This window comes from Coregonus clupeaformis, chromosome 10 (genome assembly GCF_020615455.1).
Source record: "Coregonus clupeaformis isolate EN_2021a chromosome 10, ASM2061545v1, whole genome shotgun sequence".
Taxonomy (NCBI): Eukaryota; Metazoa; Chordata; class Actinopteri; order Salmoniformes; family Salmonidae; genus Coregonus; species Coregonus clupeaformis.
This window is the reverse complement of record NC_059201.1, coordinates 56632439-56643750: the sequence shown is the minus strand read 5'-3', so window position 1 is coordinate 56643750 and position 11312 is coordinate 56632439. Positions and strand designations below refer to the sequence as shown.

The following is an 11312-nucleotide window of genomic DNA, read 5'->3' as shown; positions in this document are numbered from 1 at the left end:
CAGAACTGTTGAGTGAGGCCCACGGGCCCACGCACGAGGGAAAGTTTAAGACCCTCCAAAAGTTCCCACACATCTGGTGGCACCCTCACATGACAGAAACTGTAGACAGGTTTTCAAAATGGGTAGAGGCAATTCCTACAGAAACTACAGAATAAGAGGATGCTAGGTCAGTTATTAAGTGGCTACAAACTGAATTAATACCCAGGTACGGTATACCAAGGCAGATAAGATCTGACAACCACACATTTTAGCAAAAAACACCTGAAAAAGGTGGAGGTAAGATTCGGAGTCGTGCACAGATCCGGTTCAGTAACATCCACAGTCCCAGGGACTCGTGGAACGTGCCAACCAAACATTTAAAGCTAAAATAACAAAGGTTTGTGCAGGAACAAAATTAACATGGGTCGAAGCCCTGCCTTTGGGTCTGTTGGCTATGAGAGCCTCGCCAGGGGCAGGCACCCATCTCTCTCCTCATGAGATAATGTAAGGGAGAGAAATGCTAGGTCCACCAAGGGAGGGAGGTCATATGCCCGCCCTTGATGTACAACAGATAGAGATGACTGATTATGTGATGAAATTGACGGAATTTTCTGCAGCACTCTCTTCTCAGGTGCAGAAGGCCCAAGAGGGGAGCTGTCGGGAAGTACGCTGCCACTGAAGGTAAAAGTGGGAGACTGGGTGAGGTAAAAGTCCACAAGAGAAAGTGGCTGGAACCCAGGTGGACTGGACCGTACGAAGTGAAGGAGGTTACTTCACACTCAGTCCAGGTCAGAGGTAAATCAGGCGCACCCTGGCACCATCTAACTCATTGCACACCAGCCCCCACTCCTTCTAGATCACTGACAGAAGTCAGGGCTGATTTGAGCAGCCAAAACCAAAATTTGACACCAAAATGAAGGTTCCCTTATGGGAAAAAGAACCTCGACCAGGTAGAAGGAGTAAACGAACAAGCTCAAATCTACCCCTTTTAGGGGAAGATGAAATAGAATTTGAACAACAGCTTTGATGTATTTAATCGTGCACTAGAGGGGGACTAACATTGTTTAATTAACTGGCCATATAATTAGTATGCTAGAGGGGGATGGTTGACATTTTTTACAATTGCATTATGCGTTATCATGTGTTGTTTTCTTTTCTGCATTATTGTTTTTCTTTTAAGACTGATTCAACGATGCTTCATGCCACCATAATTAATGGATCACGTCTAGGAGACGTGAAGAGGGGGATTTGTCGTAGTAAATATAAAATGTTATAGATTGATCTGAGTAATATGTTGTGTAAGATGTTGTGCAAGACCTATTTGGGTTAGGAGCTCGTTTTCAATAACAGCGTGCTGTTGTCTGTGCATAACATTTGAGTAGTGAACAAAGGACAGAGAAGAGCAGCCATATCTTGTCACCAGATGGCCTAGGTTGGCAAAATACCTATCTCCCTGCATGTTTATAGACCAAAAAAGCTGCAGATTAGGAGCAGCGTGCTGAGGGGTGTGTCCTCAACTTTTTCTGTCATCAACTTTTGCTGGTTTCTGTCACTCAGTCAGAATGCGCATCGCCGTTTCATATTTTTTCCCTGACGTGATCACGTCAAAGTGGTTCTGGACATTATTATGCTGTGCGCTAAACAGGACATAGCACTACGTGGACATAGGGCATAGGCGGTTTGTAAAATAGGCTAGGGAAGCCTCCTCTAGTGAATGTAATTGAACTTGCCAAAATTATATTATTACTCCTATCTGTACAAAAATTTATAAAATCCTTCAAAACACTAAACCAGAGAGCATGATTTTGTCACAGAGGATCATTAGATTCTTTTAAAAAATTGCTGTTGTCGTAGTAAATATAAAATGTTATAGATTGATCTGAGTAATATGTTGTGTAAGATGTTGTGCAAGACCTATTTGGGTTAGGAGCTCGTTTTCAATAACAGCGTGCTGTTGTCTGTGCATAACATTTGAGTAGCGAACAAAGGACAGAAAAGAGCAGCCATATCTTGTCACCAGATGGCCTAGTCTTGCAGGAGTGCGATAACAGGACAACACCCCCACCTCCGGCCACAATCACCAGTTCCTTCTTCTCACGAGTTCCCTTGACACACACAGACATTTCATTTGCACGCACACTCATTCTCAACTCCCCTTCTACTGGTCGGGTGCCAAGGGCAGAGGACTCTGCCGTGCACCAATGGGGCATCTGCTCTGGACAGAGCAGATCCGCCTCCCACGCCTCTGGAACCAATCGAGGGACTAGGAGAAGAATCCCTCCCTTTATGTTACATTGTATAAAGTAATGCTGTAAACTCTGTTTAAACATCCTTCTCAGCTGACACTATTAGAGTGCTATATGATTAGGTCCATGCATGAGTAATTAGCAGTACAAGATATCTCTGTTTGAATAAACTGCCTTTTGCTTAAGCAAATTCCTCTCTGTCTAGCGTCGTTGGTTTGTACTCCCTCTCCATATAATTTAGTTCACCAACACTGTGAATTGTTTTAAATCACAAGGCCAGGGTATAAACTATAGTCTGGAAGCGCACAATTAGGGCAGCACGCACAGCATTTCAAATAGGTGATTTGCGGCTGTCAGTGAAAAGCATCTAAAGTAGGCCTATCATAATATTTCAAAATACAATCGCTGGGAAAAACACAAAAGAGAGACAAAGAAAAAACTCTAACCTGTCTTTGGTTCAAAATTCTCAACTCCCGACAGTAACCTATATTATTGGCACTATAGCGGAGAGCATCGGCCATATCACCGTTGAGTGCGCATACTCACTGTCCATGCTCTTGTAAAGTTTTTTTTTAGGACACTAATTTCATCTTCCAGGCTAGATGGACGTCATAGCCCACAATATGTGTCTCCCCTTTTCATAGGCCTCGATTAGATTGGTTGCAATCAAGACAAGGTCGTTTTTATTGATATCAGTTTGTCAGGTGTCAGCAGAGTAGACTACCCTGTCATCTTTGTCGTATTAAAGAGTCTGCTATTGTCTCCAGTCATGGAAAGTAAAGTGACGTAGAATTGTATGAAATGTGTTTATATCACATTAGGAATAGTATGCTGCTATCTTACATTAGTCTGCAAATGCTATGATAGATGCATGTAATTTGTATTATAATTTTTTTTGCTTCCCCTAACTTCAAACTCATGTGCTGCCTATGACATAGGGAGAGTGAAGAGGCCCTTCATAAGGACAATCTTTGGGAAATGTGTAAATTCATATCCAAATATGATCCAAAAACGAATTCTCATCTGACTGAGCTGCACACCCGGTTCCAGGAGGATAAATATGGAATAATGAGAGCAGCAGCGGCCAGTCTGCTAGGGTCTAGGACTTTTGCATTGAAATAATCACTGCTGGCCCAATGTGATCACTTTCATACCTCTGCTGAGGATGCTAGGTTAACCGTGTTTATTCAGCAACTGTGTCGAAAAGTGGGGGGAGGTCAGGAAGTTCCCATCCCATATTGAAGTTTTGGACCGCTGCATGCAGCCCTGACATTTTCCCTAACATCAATAGACTACTAAGGCTCATCATCAGCCTTCCTATGACTTCATATAGTGTTGAGAGACTCTTCTCCACTACAGGCCATATCAAAATATCTATCAGATATTGCATGCTGACTGCACGTCTCAACAATCTAGCCCTGTTGTCCTTTGAAAGAGAACTCAGTGACTCTTTGGACAAAGATGGAATAATCTCTTCAACACCAAGCCTGTAGGCTTCTACGCCTTGTGCGGTAAAACATGAAACAAGAAAAGTAACCCTGAATACTGTTTATTTAGGCTATGATTTAGCCTAATGTTTTCATGCCTGCCTTGGTAACCCAGGCCTATATGCTTATATTGAAAGTAAGGTACTGTATTCATACCCACTGTGGTATTATGTATAATGATTTCATGTTTTCATGCCTGAATGCCTACAGTGCATTTGGATAGTATTCAGACCATTTGACTTTTTTCAAATTTTGTTACGTTACAGCCTTATTCTAAAATGGATAAAATTCATTTTTGACCTAATCAATTTACACGCAATACCCCATAATGACAAAGCAAAAACAGGTTAAGAATTTTTTGCAAATGTATTACAAATAAAAAACGGAAATACCTTAGTATTCAGACCCTTTGCTATGAGACTCGAAATTGAGCTCAGGTACATCCTGTTTCCATTGATCTTCCTTGAGATGTTTCTACAATTTATTGGACATGATTTGGAAAGGCACACACCTGTCTATATAAGGTCTCATAGTTGACAGTGCATGTCAGAGCAAAAACCAAGCCATGAGGTCGAAGGAATTGTCCGTAGAGCTCCGAGACAGGATTGTGTCAAGGCACAGATCTGGGGAAGGGTACCAAAAAATGTCTGCAGCATTGAAGGTCCCCAAGAACACAGTGGCCTCCATCATTCTTAAATGGAAGAAGATTGGAACCACCAAGAGTCTTCCTAGAGCTGGCTGCCCGGCCAAACTGAGCAATCGGGGGAGAAGGGCCTTGGTCAGGGAGGTGACTAAGAACCCAATGGTCAATCTGACAGAGCTCCAGAGTTCCTCTTTGGAGATGGGAGAACCTTCCAGCAGGAAGGTCTCTCTGCAGCACTAAAGTTTTATATTTTTTATACATTAGCAAACATTTCTAAAAGCCTGTTTTTGCTTTGTCATTATGGGGTATTGTGTGCAGATTGATGAGGGGTAAAAAACAATTTAATCCATTTTAGAATAAGGCTGTAATGTAACAAAATGTGGAAAAGGTAAAGGGGTCTGAATACTTTCCGAATGCGCTGTATACAGTAGTGTTTTCTCATTCAAAGTGAGCTATTCATTTCATTCCCACCGTACAGTTCAAGATGTAGACCTAAAGTGTTTGCATTGTATTGTGTGTGGCTGTTTTCATATGGCAAAAAGTATGCACTTTTGGGCTTAATGAAAACACTTTCAGGGCTTTCTAATTTTTCCTTGCTTCTTTGTGCAATAATATTCTAATCCAGTGCCAAGCTGGTGTCCAGTTTATGCGCTGACCATGGTCCTGAATCCACCTGTTGTGCCTGTACTGTAGATCACTCCTTTGAGTGGGAGTAGTCGATTTGATCTGATAATATGTTGATTATTTAATGGGGTTGGACTGTCAGACTGAACACTTCAACTATTATGCGTATTTTGCAACAGTATAATATTGACCATTTTATCACTGCACTTGTCTGCTTCTGTAGAATCTCTCTCTCTCTCTCTTTCTTTCTCTCTGAATATACACTGAGTGTATAAATCATTAGGAACACCTTCCTAATATTGAGTTGCACCCCCTTTTGCCCTCAGAACAGCCTCAATTCGTCGAGGCATGGACTCTACAAGGTGTCGAAAGCATTCCACAGTGATGCTGGCCCATGATGACTCCAATGCTTCCCACAATTGTGTCAAGTTGGCTGGATGTCCTTTGGGGGGTGGACCATTCTTCATACACATGGGAAACTGTTGAGCGTGAAAAACCCAGCAGCGTAGCAGTTCTTGAAACACTTAAACCGGTGCGCCTGGCAGTTACTACCATACCCCGTTCAAAGGCACTTAAATCTTTAGTTGTGCCAATTCACCCTCTGAAAGGCAAACATATACAATCCATGTTTCAATTGTCTCGAGGCTTAAAAATCCTTCTTTAACCTGTCTGCTCCCCTTCATATACACTGATTGAAGTGGATTTGACAAGTGACATCAGTAAGGGATCATATCTTTCACCTGGATTCATCTGGTCAGTCTATTTAATGGAAAGAGCAGGTGTTCCTAATGTTTTGTACACTCAGTGTATATCGACTTAATATTGAGTTTATCTTGCATGAAGATAAAGGAGAAGAAAGTAATACAGTTACGTTATGAAGTATGGCTTTACTGGAAGAGTTGTACTCTAATCATTCTCTAGATCTATCGAAGGTGCTGGCTCGTTCTCAGTAAATCCTCCAGTAAAGGACCGGATCGGTTCTCAAATGAACAAGTGGACAACTTCCACTGTTACCACAAAGTAAGCAACCAATCTCAAATACCAGAGTAGTACCATAGTTTAAATAGTAATCCGCTAAACTGCTCACAACCTCTGTTGTAATTGTGGTTGTTGTTGTTTTTTTCTTTTATATTTTATCAATGAAATTGAGTGGTGGTTCTTTCATTCATTTGTTGACAGGAGACTAATTGCTGTCTCAAACGTAGCAGAGGGGATGGCCAAGAAAGATAGAGATATAATTATCGCGAAGTATAAAGATGTAGATATATAAAGAGGGTAAGCATTTGCTTCCTGTTTGCTGCTCCCAAAGTGAGCTTGGACGTAGCTTTTAAATAACAATGTTTCAACATCCTGACAAAGACTGTGTTGGTTGAAATGTTGTTATTGTATCACTAAGGCTTTATTATTAAAGATCACCTTTGGGAGCAGCGAACAGGGAGCGGACATGTGCCTTCTTTCTTTTGTCCATTTGTCCTATTATACTTTCAGGTGATAGACCTCACAAAAATAAGAAATGTTATTAGACCACCATGGGATAAAAAGAAGCATGCAGGGGTTCTGACTTTCAACGATGACTCACCAAAGGCTTTTGCATGTGATTCAGGTGAGTGTGGGACACATTAACTGAAAGATGTATTATATTGAATTGAGTTGACTTGACTTTAACTACCACATTCTAAAAGTGTATCTTTCAACAACTCCTAACTGAGTTGGAAGCCAAGGAATGGTGCATTTTTACTATTTTCTACATTGTAGAGTAATAGTGAAGACATCAAAACTATGAAATAACACATATGGAATCATGTAAACTCAGCAAAAAAAGAAACGTCCTCTCACTGTCAATATTAACGTGTCAATATTTGTATGAACATAACAAGATTCAACAACTGAGACATAAACTGAAGAAGTTCCACAGACATGTGACTAACATAAATTGAATAATGTGTCCCTGAACAAAGGGGGGGTCAAAATCAAAAGTAACAGTCAGTATCTGGTGTGGCCACCAGATGCATTAAGTACTGCAGTGCATCTCCTCCTCATGGACTGCACCATATTTGCCAGTTCTTGCTGTGAGATGTTAACCCACTCTTCCACCAAGGCACCTGCAAGTTCCCTCACCCTCCGATCCAACAGGTCCCAGACGTGCTCAATGGGATTGAGATCCGGGCTCTTCGCTGGCCATGGCAGAACACTGACATTCCTGTCTTGCAGGAAATCACACACAGAACGAGCAGTATGGCTGGTGGCATTGTCATGCTGGAGGGTCATGTCAGGATGAGCCTGCAGGAAGGGTACCATATGAGGGAGGAGGATGTGTTCCCTGTAATGCACAGCGTTGAGATTGCCTGCAATGACAACAAGCTCAGTCCGATGATGCTGTGACACACCTCCCCCAGACCATGACGGACCCTCCACCTCTAAATCGATCCCGCTCCAGAGTACAGGCCTCAGTGTAATGCTCATTCCTTCGACGATAAACGCGAATCTGACCATCACCCCTGGTGAGACAAAACCACGACTCGTCAGTGAAGAGCACTTTTTGCCAGTCCTGTCTGGTCCAGCGACGGTGGGTTTGTGCCCATAGGCGACGTTGTTGCCGGTGATGTCTGGTGAGGACCTGCCTTACAACAGGCCTACAAGCCCTCAGTCCAGCCTCTCTCAGCCTATTGCGGACAGTCTGTGCACTGATGGAGGGATTGTGCGTTCCTGGTGTAACTGGGGCAGTTGTTGTTGCCATCCTGTACATGTCCCGCAGGGGTGATGTTCGGATGTACCGATCCTGTGAAGGTGTTGTTACACGTTGTCTGCCACTGCAAGGATGATCAGCTGTCCGTCCTGTCTCCCTGTAGCGCTGTCTTAGGCGTCTCACAGTATGGACATTGCAATTTATTGCCCTGGCCACATCTGCAGTCCTCATGCCTCCTTGCAGCATGCCTAAGGCACGTTCACGCAGATGAGCAGGGACCCTGGGTATCTTTACAAGCATGGGAAACAGTGTTTAAACCCTTTACAATGAAGATCTGTGAAGTTATTTGGATTTTTACTAATTGTCTTTTGAAAGACAGGGTCCTGAAAATGGGACGTTTCTTTTTTTGCTGAGTTTAGTAACCAAAAAGGTGTTAAACAAATCCAAATCTATGTCATATTTGAGATTATTCAAATAGCCACCCTTTGCCTTGATGACAGCTTTGCACACTCTTGGCATTCTCTCAACCAGCTTCACCTGGAATGCTTTTCCAACAGTCTTGAAGGAGTTCGCACATATGCTGAGCACTTGTTGGCTGCTTTTCCTTCACTCTGCCGTCCGACTAATCCCAAACCATCTCAATTGGGTTGAGATCGGGGGATTGTCGAGGCCAGGTCATCAGCACTCCATCACTCTCCTTCTTGGTAAAATAGCCCTTACACAGCCTGGAGGTGTGTTGGGTCATTGTCCTGTTGAAAAACAAATGATAGTCCCACTAAGCCCAAACCAGATGGGATGGCGTATCGCTGCAGAATGCTGTGGAAGCCATGCTGGTTAAGTGTGCCTTGAATTCTAAATAAATCACAGACCGTGTCACCAGCAACGCACCCCCACATCATAACACCTCCTCCTCCATGCTTTACGGTGGGAACTACACATGCGGAGATCATCCGTTCACCCACACCGCGTCTCACAAAGACATGGCGATTGGATCAAAAATATCAAATAAGGTCTAATGTCCATTGCTCATGTTTCTTGGCCCAAGCAAGTCTCTTCTTCTTATTGGTGTCCTTTATAGAGGTTTCTTTGCAGCAATTTGACCATGAATGCATGATTTACACAGTCCCCTCTGAACAGTTGATGTTGAGATGAGTTATTTGGGCTGCAATTTCTGAGGCTGGTAACTCTAATGAACTTATCCTCTGCAGCAGAGGTAACTCTGGGTCTTCCATTCCTGTGGTGGTCCTCATGAGAGCCAGTTTCATCATAGTGCTTGATGGTTTTTGCGACTGCACTTGATGAAACTTTCAAAGTTCTTGAAATTTTCCGTATTGACTGACCTTCATGTCTTAAAGTAATGATGGACTGTCGTTTCTCTTTGCTTATTTGAGCTGTTCTTGCCATAATATGGACTTGGTATTTTACCAAATAGGGCTATCTTCTGTATACCTTGTCACAACACAACTGATTGGCTCAAAATCATTAAGAAGGAAAGAAATTCCACAAATCAACTTTTAAGAAGGCACACCTGTAATTGATATGCATTCCAGGTGACTACCTCATGAAGCTGGTTGAGAGAATGCCAAGAGTGTGCAAAGCTGTCATCAAGGCAAAGGGTGGCTATTTGAAGAATCTCAAATATGATTCCATATGTGTTATTTCATAGTTTTGATGTCTTCACTATTATTCTACAATTTAAAGAATTGTAAAAAAAAAAAAAAAAAAATTGATTGAGTAGGTGTGTCCAAACTTTTGACTGGTAGTGTACATTGAGAGCACAGGGGTATAGACCACGTTCGCATAATAGTCCAGTAATGATACAACAAGCTACTATACTGATCAAATGCTTTGAATAAATGGGGCAAAAAATATGAGAAACATGCTTTAAAGGCCAAAATCCTTAATTCGAAATATAACAAACTGAAAGCGCCTCTACTTAATTGTATATTAGGATCATGCCTCAGGACTACCTGGCCTAATGACTCCTGGCTGTCCCCATTCCACCTGGTCGTGCTGCTGCTCCCGTTTGAACTGTTCTGCCTGCGGCTAGGGAACCATGACCTGTTCACTGGACGTGCTACCTTGTCCCGGACCTGCTGTTTTCGACTCTCTCGCTCTCTCTACCGCACCTGCTGTCTCGACCTCTGAATGCTCGGCTATGAAAAGCCAACTTGACATTTACTCCTGAGGTACTGACCTGTTGCACCCTCTACAACCACTGATTATTATTTGACCCTGCTGGACATCTATGAACGTTTGAACATCTTGAAGAACAATCTGGCTTTAAATGGCCATGTACTCTTATAACCTCCACCCGGCACAGCCAGAAGAGGACTGGCCACCCCTCAGAGCCTGTTTCCTCTCTAGGTTTCTTCCTAGGTTCCTGCCTTTCTAGGGAGTTTTTCCTAGCTACGGTGCTTCTACGTCTGCATTGCTTGCTGTTTGGGGTTTTAGGCTGGGTTTCTGTATAGCACTTTGTGACATCTGCTGATGTAAAAAGGGCATTATAAATACATTTGATTCATATAAAGCTGAGGGATGGGCTCTAAAAAAGTAAGCACTCTCACACTCATAGATGGAGCTATGGATATTTAACCATATTTTTAAACTATAAATTGCATAAGTTACATTTAATTCATTTCAACTACCAAAATGGCTGTGAATAGCTTGGATTGCACCTTTTAAATATTTATTTGGCTTATTATTGCATTCTGTTCCCTTTTCCTAGAGAAGTTGTCTGCTAAATGACTAAAATGTAAATGTAAGTTCCATGTACTCCTGAAGCCATCACATTGTATGGATTTCAATGGAGAATGTATTCTTCAGATCACATGTGACACTTTCTGGGCTGTGGGACATCCAGAACCCTAGTCTAAAAATCCAATCCTGGCCACTGCGGTCACTTCGCCGTTACGGTCGGCATCAAACCTGGTTCACGTTCGATGCTGGGAGGTGAGGATTTGGGTAAAGAAACAGTCAGTATTAATGGTATAATAGAGGGTACTGTATTGTATGTTTATTTAAAACCATACATCATATACATCTAAATACAAAGTGACCTTACAGACCAAGAGGCTTGTGTACAATATACTGCTAGGGGACAGGATGGATGCAGGATTGAGCCCAATGGACTCGCTCTCCTTTACTCCATTACCAGTGACCCTTGATCTGAAACAGCTTGATAGGTGAAAGTGAGACGGTTGATACCTATCCAGTCCTTTGACCAGTCAGAGGTCCTCAATGGCAGTCAAGCACCCAAGCTAACTGGCTAAAGTTGGCTAGCTTGCTAGCTACTTCCAGACACAAATGAGGGAACACCTCACTCTGACCATTTTACTCGCCCTAGCAGAGCTAGTTATCTAGAGCGTTGTTGACTGTAACTGTGCTGCTGGCAACAATTTAACTACATTTTTCTTTTGCCAATGTTTACTGACACCGGTCATTCATATTCAATGGGTGTTGGGCGTTCGAAAATGTGTCAGTTATTCTGCACTCTGGCACACTCAGATGAGAGTGCTCTGAAATCGGTGTGAATTTACGAACACAGAAAGCAAAAGTCAAATTGAAAACATTATTGGCATTGTTGAATTCGATTTTCATAATGGCAAACTATGACTGATGGTTTGGTTAGCTAAAATAGCTAGTCT

General features: G+C 42.5%; 1 long non-coding RNA gene across 1 annotated transcript; it reads left to right on the top strand.

Moving 5' to 3' along the window:
- Nucleotides 1–755: 755 nt before the first annotated feature.
- Nucleotides 756–1087, top strand: LOC121576031. The gene is made up of 2 exons (XR_006002407.2): nt 756–898; nt 978–1087. It is a non-coding gene; the product is annotated as an uncharacterized LOC121576031 (long non-coding RNA).
- Nucleotides 1088–11312: the final 10225 nt, after the last annotated feature.